Raw genomic sequence first — 14699 nt, forward strand, 5'->3', positions numbered from 1 at the left:
GTTAGGGTTAGGGTTAGCATTAGGATAGGGTTAGGGTTAGTGTTTGGTGTTATGGGCTGTGTTCCAGGTCGGGGTCATAGTCAGAGTAAGGGTATGCTTTAGGGTTAGGATAGGCGTAAGTGTGAGGGTCAGTGTTACCCCTAGTGCTTGGGGTTGGTGTTAGGGTGTGCAGAGTGTATGGTATGTGCATGTAGCGTGAGGTGTACTGAGCATGCAGTATGTGCCTGTCATGTGCGGTGCACTGGAGCATGCGGTATGCTCTGGTCGCACATGATGTGCCAAGTGCACAGCATGTGCGTGTTATGCACGAAGTGCAATGTGCACTATACGTGTGTCACAGTCAGTGCACAGAGGGCACATTAAGCGTGTGTCACACATTGCATGTGGTGCACTTGGTATGTGCATGTCATACACAGTGTGCAGCAAGCACGTTTCATTCACAGTGCCTGTTGCACACATTATGCGTGTTTGGTGCACAGTTCTCAGATCACATGGTATGCATGTGTCTCACATGGTACATGGAGCACATGGTATGTGCATGTCCCATGTAGTGCACTGATCATGCATTATGCACATGTCGCCCATGGTGTGCGGTGATCAGTTCATGGATCATGTGTATGTGCCTTTAGCACACCATGCACAGAACACAAGTTATGCACATATGGCACTCTGTGCATGGATCACATGGAGTGTGTATTATGAACGTATCATCCACAGGGTGTGGCACATGGTATGCGTGTGTCACACTCTGTGCCCAGATCACATGGCATGTGTGTTTTGCACACAGAACACAGAACCCACATTATATGTTTGTGGCACACAGTGCATGGATCATGTGATATGCATGTGTCACATGTGGTGTCCTATGCATGTGGCATGCACCTCTCGCTCATGGTGCACAGAGCCCATGGTACAGACCGATGGCACACAGTACGCAGAGTGTGCAGTAAGTGCATGTTGTGTGCAGAGAGCAGGGTGCGGGGTGCAGTATGCACGTGTCATGCTCAGTGCATGGAGTGTGCATTATGCATGCATCACACATGGTGTGTGGTACAGTCTGCTCATGTCCAAGGAGCTCTGTGCCATGTCACACTCCTTTGGAATATTTCCCTGGGCCTTTAATGTCAGCTCCTGCACTTTGCAGAATCTGACAAGTCACACATTGTCCTCCGTTTGTGTCCTCCATGTTTTCAATAGATGTCATATTGAGTCTTTGATTTTTGTTGTCATTTGTATATGTCTTTAAGAAAAGGTATTGAGTCTGTGATGTGTAGCAACTCCTGAGCAAGGCTTTGAAGGCTACGGGGCTGCAGGACAGCACAGGTGTAGCAGGGGGCACTGGGCCAGGAGGCACACATAGCAGCTTGGCCTCTTGAGGTGTCTGGGGGCACCCACTGTGGTCTATGGCCACACTGCTCTGAGGGTACCAGATCTCATCTGATCTCGGGAGCTAAGCCGGGTCGGGCTCCGTCAGTACTTAAATGGGAGACCACCCGCAAATACCATGTGCCACAGGCTTTTTGCTTGGCTTCTTTTGCTGTCCCACCACCACCCCCTGGGCTGGCAAGGCAGGGGGAGCTCCTCCACCCACCTCAGCTTGGAAGGGGGGGTCCCTCCACCCTCCAAGCCCACCCCAGCTGGCCAAGACCCTGCCCCATGGCTCCTGGAGAGAGGGTCAGATTTTACATGTTGAGGCTCAGTCCCCAAGGCTGTCGTCCATCAGACACTGTCACAGGTCTGGGCCTCCAGAACTTCTGACAGACCAGTTCTAAATTGAGGACAAATTCTAAAGTTGTCCAAGTAGATGACTGCATTACCCTCCAAAAGGAAAAATCTTATCATAGCCATATATGCAGAAGGATAGAATCTAAACAGTTGGCTATTCATTCATGATAAAATAATTTAAGAATCCAGATGAGCAGACATCTAGAAACACTTTTCAAAAGTCTAAGTCATTAAAAAATATTCTGAAGGATTGAAAAAGTGAAAACATTCTTTGGAAAGTCACGAACAAGACCAGGGTGTTGATATGAAATCCTTCTGTTTGATACAAGAGACACTCTAAAAATATACTAAAACAAGGTAAAATACCAATAGTACATTGGAAAGGAAAATCACCTTTTTCATTTTCTTCACCTCCTACGGTTCTCAAAATACAATGTTTGCCAGTATGCATGGGAGACCTGTAGAGATCCCAAGTGAGTTCAGCAAGATAGCTGTATATGATATCAACATTCCATCGATAGGTTGAATATTTATTTTGTAGCAAGTACACAATAATAAATGCAATTATGAAAAAAGGATTAACATTCCAAGTCACAAAAAATCTACATCACACCTAGGGGAAATAGGTGCCAACCTAGATAGAAAATTTAGTGAAAACATAAATGATGGCTCAAATCGATGGACTATCTTCCCAGCTAGATGGACACAGAATCCCCAAAATAATCATTTCCCCCAAATTAATAATCAAATTTAAACCAGATATAACTATAAATCTACAATCTCTTTCTTTCTCTTTTTCTTTTAATTTGGGAAATGGATATTTTAAAGCATAATAACAATTATTATCTTAAATAGAATTAACTGCACCAAAAGTCTACCACTCACCTTATAAACAGGGGAGTTTATTCATATGTCGGAAGCCACTGTGTATCTTTTTCTGAAGGCATGGAACCAAAAAAACTCTTCTCCAACCAAATCCCATCTCAACTATGATCATTTTCCTTGCTTTTCCCTTGAAAGTTTTTGCTCTCTGTTGTATGACTATCTCCTTGAGATATTGTGTTAATTTCACATTTCTATAATATATGGGGAACCATTCTGGCTTCACTCTGGGTAACTTGTGTTCCAGGGGAAACCTTCTGTTTGGAGAATAATCCTTGGTTACACACAAAGCTGCAGTTCATCAGCATTTCTGTAGAATGGCACTGCACGAATAAATGGAAATATCTTTAGCCAATCTTTGACTAGGTCCATGTAAACAGGGCTCCCATGAATATCACTCTAGATCTTTCCCAGTCACATGTGCCCCATCTCTATGCTACTCATAGAATATGCTTGCTCCTAAATTATGCCAGTCTTCATTCATATCCATTTTTACTAAATTCTTTTCCAAATGAGTTACTTTTCCATTGCTATGGATTTAATCATGGATTTAAACATATTTAATGTGTTTCAATATCCTGCCATGATTATACTTACCGGTGATCACACTGTCCTGTGTTGGGCACATGGGAGTCTGTCTATTCACTCTGGTCCCTGTGTCTTTTCACTTGACCCTCATCATGTTGGATATCATAACATCCAGCTTCCTAGCGTAAGAAGCATCCATTTCCCGCCCCAGGCTTGAAGTCAGCTGTGTCTCCAAGCAGTCTTAGGACCATGTCATAAAAACGGTTTGTGGAGACCATGATCTACATGCTAGTGAAATTCGCTACTATTGGGTTTGTACCAATTTCTCAGCATTTTCCATGGAAAAACTGAAAACAAAACCAAAAAAAATATTATTAAAGAAAAATACATTGAGTTTCCACTGATAATCCAAATTGAAACAGAATTAAGAGTTTTTTTCCTCTACTTTACCAATTTTACCTCTTTCTCTCACACTCAAATTCCCAGCTCTCAAAGACACCGACATCATTTCTTCTTGGCATGATCCCACAGAATAATTGTACCCATTCCCAGTAGAACCGTGGACTACTACTTACTACTGCATGAAGCACAAAAGGCGAGGAAGGAACTTTCTACTTTTCTGGCTCCCCTGTGAAAATCTAAAAGCTGCTGTCAGACAAAGCCAGTCTGCTCATGTCTGAAGAGCTCTGAGCCATGTCACACTCCTTTGAAATATTTCCCTGGGCCTTCATGTCGGCTCCTACAGTTTGTAGAATCTGACAAGTCACACATTGTCCTCCGTTTGTGTCCTCCATGTTTTCAATAGATGTCACATTGAGTCTTTGATTTTTGTTGTCGTGTATATGTCATGGTGGAAAAGTAGAGTCTGGGATGCATAGCAGCTCCTGAGCAAGGCTTTGAAGGCTACAGGGCAGCAGGAGGGTGCAGAGCTGCTGGGGGGCACTGGGCCAGGAGGGACGTGTAGCAGCTTGGCCTCTTGGGGCAGCCAGGGACAGCCACCGTCATCCAGGTCTACACCACCCTGAATGCACCCAATCCCATCTGATCTCAGAAGCTAAGCAGGGTCGGGCTGGCATAGGGTAGGCACACACTGAGCCAGTCAGTGTAGCGCACGTGCAGCCCCAGACATCTAAGGGCATCACAGACCTGTTATTGCTCAATCTCGGGTGGCTGAACACCACTTGTCCCTAAGAAGTTGGGGGACACCGACCTCTCGGGGGTCGCATAACTACTTAGCATGCCAGAGTCTCATTTGTTATCAGAATTAACCAGACAAATCACTCTACCAACTAAGAATGGGCATGTACCACAACCCACGGAATCAAGAAAGAGCTATCAGTCAATCCTGTCCGTGTCCAGGACAGGTGAGGTTTCCCATGTTGAGTCAAATTAAGCTGCAGGCTCCACTTCTGGTGGTGCCCTTCCATCAATTCCTTTAAGTTTGAGGTTTGCCTCAATGAGGAAGAAATAGAATTCCTGAATAGACCAATATCAAGAACTGAAATTGAAACAGCAATAAAAAACCTTCCCAAAAAGAAAAGCCCTGGTCCAGATGGGTTCACACCTGAATTTCACCATACATACAAAGATGAACTGGTGCCCATCCTACATAAACTATTCTTCAATATTGAGAAGGATGGAATTCTCCCCAACACATTCTACCAAGCCAATATAACATTGATACCAAAACCAGGAAAGGAGGCAACAAAAAAAGAAAACTACAGACCAATTTCTCTCATGAACGTAGATGCAAAAATTCTCAATAAAATCCTAGCAAATCGTATCCAAGTGCTGATTAAAAAAATAATTCATCATGACCAAGTAGGCTTCATCCCAGAGATGCAGGGGTGGTTCAACATACGAAAATCTATAAATGTAATTAACCACATAAATAGAAGCAAAAATAAAGACCATATGATCCTCTCAATAGATGCAGAAAAAGCATTTGACAAAATTCAACACCCTTTTATGATAAAAACACTTAACAACATAGGCATAAATGGGACCTACCTAAAAATAATACAAGCCATATATGACAAACCCACAGCCAACATCATACTGAATGGGGAAAAATTGAAAGCATTCCCACTCAGAACTGGAACCAGACAAGGCTTCCCACTGTCCCCATTACTTTTCAACATAGTATTGGAAGTCCTTGCGAGAGCTATCAGGCAAGAGAGCAGAATCAAAGGTATCCAAATAGGGACAGAAGAGATCAAACTCTCACTCTTCGCTGATGACATGATGTTGTATCTGGAAAACCCCAAGGACTCAACCAAGAGACTCCTGGAATTAATTAATGAATTCAGTAATGTCTCAGGTTACAAAGTCAATACACACAAATCAGAGGCATTCATATATGCCAATACCATTCAATTGGAGAAACAAATTAAGGACTCAATACCTTTCAAAATAGCAACAAAGAAAATAAAATATCTAGGAATATATTTAACTAAAGAGGTAAAGGACCTCTATAAAGAGAACTATGAAACGCTAAGGAAGGAAATTGCAGAACACGTAAATAAGTGGAAATCCATACCATGCTCATGGATTGGAAGAATTAACATCGTTAAAATGTCTATACTACCCAAAGTAATCTATAGATTCAATGCAATTCCTATTAAATTACCAACATCATTTTTCACAGATTTAGAAAAAATAATTATACACTTTGTATGGAATCAGAGAAGACCCCATATAGCAAAAGCAATCTTAAGCAATAGAAACAAAATGGGAGGTATTGATCTGCCAGACTTCAAACTATACTACAAAGCTGTGGTTCTTAAAACTGCTTGGTATTGGCACAAGGGCAGGGACACAGACCAGTGGAACAGAACAGAAAACCCAAATATAAAACTATCCTCATATAACCATCTAATCTTTGACAAAATAGACAAAAACATACTCTGGGGACAAGAGTCCCTATTCAATAAATGGTGCTGGCAAAACTGGATAGCCACATGTAGAAGACTGAAGCAGGACCCACAGATTTCACCTCTCACAAAAATCAAATCATGGTGGATAACAGATTTAAACCTTAAATGGGAAACGATTAGAATTCTAGAAGAAAATGTAGGAAAGACTCTTACAGACATTGGTCTAGGCAAAGAATTTATGAAGAAAACCCCTAAGGCAATCACAGCAACAACAAAAATAAACAACTGGGACCTGATTAAATTAAAAAGCTTCTGCACAGCCAAAGAAACAGTCATGAAAATAAACAGACAGCCTACAGAATGGGAAAAAATTTTCGCATACTACACATGAGATAAAAGACTGATAACAAGAATCTATTTAGAATTCAGGAAAATCAGCAAGAAAAAATCAAACAATCCTATCAAAAAATGGGCAAAGGACATGAATAGAAATTTTTCAAAAGAAGACATAAGAACGGCCAAAAAACATATCAAAAAATGCTCAACATCCCTAATCATCAGGGAAATGCAAATCAAAACCACAATGAGATACCACTTAACTCCGGTGAGAATGGCCTTTATCAAAAAATCCCCAAACAACACGTTGGCATGGATGCGGAGAGACAGGAACACTCATACACTGCTGGTGGGAATGCAAACTAGTGCAACCCCTATGGAAAGCAATATGGAGATACCTTAAACAGATTCCAGTAGACCTACCATTTGATCCAGCAATCCCATTATTGGGCATATACCCAGAAGAACAAAAGTCATTCTTTAATAAAGACACCTGTACCCGAATGTTTATAGCAGCACAATTCACAATCACAAAGATGTGGAAACAACCCAAGTGTCCATCAATCCACGAATGGATTAGTAAACTGTGGTATATGTATACCATTGAGTACTACTCAGCTATAAGAAATAACAATGATACGACATCTCTTTGGTTCTCCTGGAGAGAGCTGGAACCCATTATACTAAGTGAAGTATCCAAAGAATGGAAAAACAAGCATCACATGTACTCACCAGAAAACTGTTTTCCCTGATCATCACCTAAATGTACATCAGGGAAGGATACCAAATACCAATTGGATATCAGACTGGGATGGGGGGTGGGGGGAGGGGATGGGTGTATGCCTACATGACGAGTGCGTTGCACACCCTCTGGGGAATGGTCATGCTTGAAGGTGCAGACCCGGGGAGGTGGGGAGGGGAGGGGATTTAGGTATGACTGTATGATGAGTGCCAGGCGCACTGTCTGGAGAATGAGAACGGACGCGCTTGGGACTCTGACTCGGGGGGATGGGCGGGACATGGACAATGTATATGACCTAAACTTATGTACCCCCATAATGAGCTGAAATAAAAAAAAAAGAAACCTACATATATTCGAGACAAAAAAAAAAAGTTTGAGCTTTGCAACCATACTCCCCCCAGAACCCGAAGACTTTGGTTTCCCGGAAGCTACCCAGCGTGTCATGGGAATAATGCCACTGCATTGCCAATCAGCATCATTTATGGTCAGAACTATGACAATATCTGATCTTCAAACCTCTGACTTTCATTATTGATTAATGAAAACGTTCTTGGCAAATGCTTTCGCTCTGGTCCATCTTGTGCTGGTCCAAGAACTTCACCTCTAGCGGCACAATACAAATGCCTCCAGCCATCCCTCTTAATCATGGCCTCAGTTCCGAAAGCCAACAAAATAGAACCACGGTCCTATTCCACTATTCCTAAGCTGCAGTATCCAGGTGGCTCTGGCCTGCTTTGAACACTCTAATTTTTTTGAAGTAAACACTTTGGCCCCAGGACACTCAGCTAAGAGCATAGAGAGGGCGCTGAGAGGCAAGGGGCAGGGACGGGCGGTGGCTTGCCTTGCGGCGGCCCACCCACTCCGAAGATCCAACTATGAGCTTTTTAACTGCAGCAACTTTAATATACGCTATTGGAGCTGGAATTACCGCAGCTGCTGGCACCAGACTTGCCCTCCAACAGATCCTCGTTAAAGGATTTAAAGTGGACTCATTCCAATTACAGGGCCTTGAAAGAGTCCTGTATTATTTTTTGTCACTACCTCCCCGGGTCAGGAGTGGGTAATTTGCCCGCCTGCTGCCTTCCTTGGATGTGGTAGCTGTTTCTCAGGCTCCCTCTCCAGAATCGAGCCCTGATTCCCCGTCACTGGTGGTCACCATGGTAGGCACGGCGACTACCATGGAAAGTTGATAGGGCAGACGTTCGAATGGGTCATCTCCACCTGGGGGGGTGTGAGATCAGCCCAGGGTTATCTAGAGTCACCAAAGCCATGGGCACCCGCCCCCCAGCCGGGCTGGGGAGGAGCTCACCGGGTTGGTTTTGATCTGATAAAGTCACGCATCCTCCCCACGAAGTGGGTCAGCGCCCCTCGGCATGTATTAGCTCCAGAATTACCACAGTTATCCAAGTAGGAGAGGAGCCAGCGACCAAAGGAACCATAACCGATTTAATGAGCCATTCACAGTTTCACTGTACCAGCCATGTGTACTTAGACATGCATGGCTTAATCTTTGAGACAAGCATATGCTACTGGCAGGATCAACCAGGTAGGAGAGCGCAGTGAGCCGAGAAGCACGCTGCCCCCCACCAGGGAGGTGGGACGTTCTGGCCAGCGTCTTTAGGGGGCCGGGTGTCACCGGAGCCACCAGGGCGGGAGCCAACAAGAGCGGAGCGGAGCTGCGAGGGCGGGGACGCCGGGAGTGAGTGGAGCCTGGGGCAGGACAGGGGCGGGGGGGTGCTGTGCAGAGACGGACCCAGCCCCGATGCCGGGACCTGCCCCCGCCATGGTGGACCACCCGAGCATCCACGAGCCCGGCCGGGAAGGAAGGAAGGGCCCCCCACGCACACATGCGTGGCAGATGTGGAGCCGCAGGGGCAGAGCGACGGCTCCCCACAGCGACACAGACCCCCCCCAGGTGAGGCACGCGGGCACGGAGAGACAGGCCCGGGGGCCCACACCCCGCGAGGCCAGTCAGCATCACGACCGTAGACCCCCGCATCCAGCCAATGCGGAATGAGACTCGGGGGCAGGCCGAAGCCCGTCCGGGTCCCGCCACGGGGGTCCGGACACAGTGGGTAATGGCACAACGGCTGGCCAGAGGAGAGAGACTGCCAGACGTGCACGCTCATGCACGCGAATCCACCAACGGGGGAGATGGCCACTGCAGGGGACGACGGCGCCCCACACGAGGGGCCGCTACGGACACACGGGGGAGTGATGCAACACCGGGGCACGGACGCCCCCCAGACACGAAAGCCAGACCGCAGAGGACAAGATGGCTCGAGGCGGCAGCACGGGGGGCGGGGGCGTCAGGCACGACATAAGGCGACGACGACGGGGGAAGGGGCCACTGGGCGCCAGGAGGCCCGAGGGGGGGCGCACACCTCAGACGACAACCCACCGGCCAGGACACGCACGGGATCTCACCGCCAGTGGCCTCCGCGCACAAGGGCGGCCCCACAGCACCTGGAACGACCAGCTGCGCCTTCGGGGAGCCCCCAACCACGCGCGCACCTGGCAGAGCCCGGACCCCAACCGCCATCGCAGTCGCGTGCAGCTCCGGAGAAATGCTCTTCTTGAACGCAGGCGCGACCCGCCAGTCACCCCCCAACGCTGTACGGCCCGCCACAAGGAGGCCCGCCGATCGTTCAAATGAGGCACGGCGCCAGGGGGACGCCAACCACAGCCTTGGCGGCCAGGGCGACGCCCCCCCCCTCGAGGTGAGATCAGGTCTGGGCAGCACAGTCGGGCAACCGCTCGTCGGGGGGTGGTCAGCAGCAGTGAGAGGAAGAGAAAGGGAGCGCCGTTGTACAGGATGAGACCCCGCGAGTGCGAGGCGCGAGAGCTCGAGGGAGATGAGACCTCTGCCGCGACCGGGCCACACTGGGGAAACAACGCCACGGGATCCCACCACCCCAAACTCGAGAGCGGTCACGCAACACGCCCGTGAAGCCAGCCGGCCAAAGCCTCCGGCACCCCTCGACCCTCCCACGGGGCCACGGCCTCACCACCGGGGCGTCCAAGAGCGACCTCGGCCTTCGGCCCTCGGCCCCCACGCCACCGCACCTGATCCCATTCTCGTCCGTTCCCAATCCGGTCTCGGGGAGCACCGCGCCCCCACGGAACAACCCCCACACGTTGGCCGGGCAGTCCCCCCAAGGTGTGGTCCACAGGCGCCAGCACAGGAGCACCCATCCATCCGCGGCCTGGCACGGGATGGGTGGAGGGCCGCACGCTCACAGGGGAGGGGAGCGTGAGACGGGCCCTACCCCTCCTCCCCCAGCGCACACCGGGGCGACCTGCGGCCGCCGCACGCAGTGCACACACGCAGGCGCCCTTCACGGCTGGAACTCCGGCCCGGCCCGGCGTGACCCTCCCCCAGAGTTCAGAGAAGGGGAGGCGCGGACCACGTTAGGCAAAGAGTGGCACTTGGCCCCCACCGCAGGGGCCGGCGGACCACTCCACCCCCACGGCAGGGGAGGAGGGAACTCTGCCCACGCACAACTGGCAGCCGCAGGGGTGGCGGCTGACAATGCGCAGAGAGGCGGCGGGCTGGGGGGGATCCGGCAAACCCCAGAAGAGGACACACCTCCGTTGATCGTAGAGAAGACGCTTTCTCGCCTAAGGTGGCTCGCCCCCGACACCTGGTCGCCCCCGTCAGGGCCCCGGGCGGAGGCGTTCAGGCATGCCCTGGGGGGCGGGGGGGATCTGCGGTATGGGGTAAAAACACACAGTTGGCAACTCCTGAGTGTTCATGGTCGGGGCCCCTTGTCCAAAAACCACCTCACTTCGAGGTGAACACTGTCCCGTCATTATGGGAGAGGGGTCACTGAGGCAGACCAGGCCGGGGTAGAGGCCCCCCACAGGCTGGGCAGCACCACATCACCCACCCGACTGTGCAACAAACCCCCCCCTTGTGCAGGGAGGGAAGAGCACAAGCCGCGTGCTGGCCTTTCAAAGTCCGCCACGCACACATCATGGGGACGCAGAGACAACACCCCCACCTGCCCAAATGGCACAGGGGGATGCCTTTTGGCTTACCCGCCTCGACCCCCCAACCCCAAGCAAACTGCTCAAGAGTGTACCCAATTCAGCAGACGCTGCAGCGGCAAGCGGAGGGGGACACTGGTAATGAGGACGACAACCACCACTTGGTTTCGTGCACCTTGGAGAACAACCCGGTGCACTCCAGGGACACCGCAAAAGGGCCAACACAGACCCAGCAGCCGCGTGCCAAATGGGGCACGCAACCGGGCGGGCAGGACGGCACCCCCACATCCGTCACGGGGAGGGGTGACCCCGGGCAGGCAACAGCCACAAAGGGCGAGAGAGGGCTGCCCGCCGCATCAAGAGGACCCACGACCCCCGCCAATGCCAGGAGGCCGAGGGCGGGGGTTAGCGAGGTTGGGCCGGATAGTCTCGCACCTGGCACCTCCCACCGACCGCCCAGGCGGGGAAGGAGAGGTGAGGTGCCCGTGGGCAGAACGAGAAGAGTGGCCCCCATTCACCATGGACGGGCCGTCCCTCGCCTGGCACGCGGCTTAAGGCCCGGGAGAGCACGACATCACCACATCGATCAGGCCCCGAAGGACGGGGAGGGTTGGGGAGGCCAGTGAGGCCAGCGATCAGAGGAGCCCGCTTCAGCCTCGCCAGCCCGGTCTCCGGAGGAGGGCGGCAGACAACCCAAACAACAAAGACCGCCTGACACGCAACGGCACAGAGCCAGCCGGGTAGGGGAAGGGTTGCTGCAAATGCCCCCCGCAAACGCCCCCCGGGTGCAGTCCCTCGAGGGTCCAGAGACCAACCCGAGAGGCCAGCACCCCCGTCGGGACACTCCGACGCCCTACAGCCGGCGCGCGGGCTCAGGCGGTCAAGCTCAAAGGGAACAGGGCAGGGCGCTGGATCGCCAGGAACCCGGAACCCTGTCGGCGTGCGGAGGCCCAACCCCTCCAGCGACAGTCACCGAAGGACAGCGTGTCAGCACTAACCTGGAGGCAGAAGATGACGATATGAGGTGATCAAAAACACCGCGCAGGGAGACGGGGACCGAGCCACTTGACCACGCCTGCCCCCGTGACACTCGACAAGGCCACCTGTCCCCAGCAGGTCCCCAGCGCCGGCAGACAAGGGGCACTCAGGGACATCTGGTCGACCCCAAGGACACACCCCTCCATAGCGCAGAGGGTCAGGGAGGCCCTTGCCAGCCAGGTGCACCACCCGGCCCCCGGCCCCCCGGCCCCCGGCCCCCGGCCCCCGGCCCCCGGCCCCAGCATGGGGACTTGTGGAGGAGAAAACTTTGGGATGGGACCGCCACGGCCCAACAGGGGTCGCCCTCGCTGGCCACCCGCGCCACCCAGGGCCTGGTCCGTGCCCCCAGAGTAGGACTCCGAAGAAGCCATGGACTGGGATCCCGCGAGGGACCCAGCTACCCGTGCCACTTACAGGGCTGTCCCTGCTTCCTGAGCGGGACCCAGGGAGAATGGGTAGGAAAGGTGAGGCCGAGGGAGAGGGACACGCATGCACAGGACGGGAGCCGGTCGCCAAACACCCTCCTCTCCAGTCCATGTGTGCCATCTCCTTCCTGTCCTCCCGGGGTGGGTCGGGTGTCCGAAGCAGCCACAGCGTGCTGGTCGACATGCCCGGGCAGCCCCACTGGCTGGCTGATCCTAGAAGTGTGGCGACAACGTCCTCCCATAACAGACCTGCAGGCCCAAGCTCCGCCTCACAGATGTCCCAGCCGGCGTCGCGGCACGAACCAGATGGCCCTGCGAAGGCTGCTTGCTTCCCGGAACCCAGCCTCGGTCACATCGGGGACTGTCCCCTGCTTTGCCTGCTGCACCGAAGATTCAGAGGACAAGAGACTTGTAGAAAAGTGGCCTCCAGGTGGAGCCCGACCACAACCGGCGCCAGCCACCAGAGGTCTGCTGCAAAACACGGGGCAACCCTCTGGAGCCTGTCATTTAAGAGTCCAGAAGGTCCCCCGAGGGCATCACAGTCCCCCTACTCCCCACGGAAGCCATCGAGAAATGATGGGTCAGTCTAGGGCCACACAACCCTGAACGCGCCCAATATCGTCTGATCTGGGAAGCTAAGCAGGCCCCAGTCTGGCTAGCACTTGGATCAAAGAAAGGACGGGTCGACCCGACCACAGAAATCGTCCACCAAACCCGTCTCTGCACAGACCACAACATAGCCGAGAGACAGACAGGCAGAAACAGAAAGAGGGAAAGAGAGAAAGGGAGAGAAAGGAAAAGAAGAGAAAGAGAAGAGACAGAGAAACAGAGAGAGAAAGTCAGAAAGAAGAAAACAGTAAATAAGAAAAGACAGGAAAGGGGGGGAGAAAGGAAAAGGAAAAGAAAGGAAGGAAGGAGATAGGAAACACAGAAAGACAGAAGGAAAGAAGAAATAAGGAGAGAAAAGACAGGCAGAAAGAAAGAAAATGACAAGAAGGAAGGAAAGAGAAAGGAGAAGAAAGAGAAAGAAAGAAAGAAAGAAAGAAAGAAAGAAAGAAAGAAAGAAAGAAAGAAAGAAAGAAAGAAAGAAAGAGAAAGAAAGAAAGAAAGAAAGAAAGAAAGAAAGAGAAAGAAAGAAAGAAAGAAAGAAAGAAAGAAAGAAAGAAAGAAAGAAAGAAAAGAAAAAGAAAGGAAATTAAGAGAGAAAAAGAAAGAATAATACGGAAAGATGGAAAGAGAAAAAGAGAGAAGGAAGGAGAGAGAGAGAGAAAGCAGAGAAAGACACAGAAAGAAAAAAGGAAGGAAGAACAGAAAGACAGAAAGAAGGAAGGAGAGAGAAAGGAGAGAATGAGAAAGAAGGTAGGAAAGTAGAAAGGGGGAAGAAAGATGGAAAAGAGAGAGATAGAAAGACAGGATAACAGGACGGAGGAAGAAAGGAACGAAAAATGGAAAGAAATAAGGAAGGAAGGAGGGAAGGAGGGAAGGCAAGAAGGAAGGAAGACAGGAAGACTGAAAGTAGGAAACAAAAAAGAAATAAAGAAAAGGCAGAAGGAGGAAGAGGAAGAAAGAAGGGGGGAGAGAGAGACGATAGGATGAGAAAACCTTTCTGTCGTGGAATCCTAAAACCCCTTCCTATCTTAGGATCCTGCAACCCAGGGTGGAACTATGATACACTTCACATTCTTAGAATATGCTGGCTGGTGAAAGGAAGAAAGAAGTGAAGGACAAAGAGAACACATTCACGGGGCCTGGCCAGGGGCCAGGGTGGGGCGGCCCCCGAGGCTGTTGCCAGAGCCATCTCTGTGGCAGAAGGTTGCAACACGCCTACCGGATTTTTCCATAACATTCGCCCACCTGCCGCTAGGTGACCCCCATCATCCACGGATCCAAGTGTCAGCCTGGAAAGGACGCGCTCCCTGGTGGGGGAGGGAGCGTGGGGGCGGGAGTGGGTACACACTGGGTCGCAGGCCTCCTCCCGGCCCCTCTCGGACCACGTCTCTCAGCCCCCGGGCACCCTCCCCACAACTAGTCCACCAGAGAGCCCCCGGGGGGCGGAGGGGGGGTCCACGGCAAGGAGAGAGGACAGGGCCGCGTCGGCCTGTGCTAGATGCCACGGGTGGAGGCAGGACCTGCTGAAGACACATGAACAGTGCGGAG

The sequence above is a fragment of the Lemur catta genome, chromosome X (assembly GCF_020740605.2).
Source record: "Lemur catta isolate mLemCat1 chromosome X, mLemCat1.pri, whole genome shotgun sequence".
NCBI lineage: Eukaryota > Metazoa > Chordata > Mammalia > Primates > Lemuridae > Lemur > Lemur catta.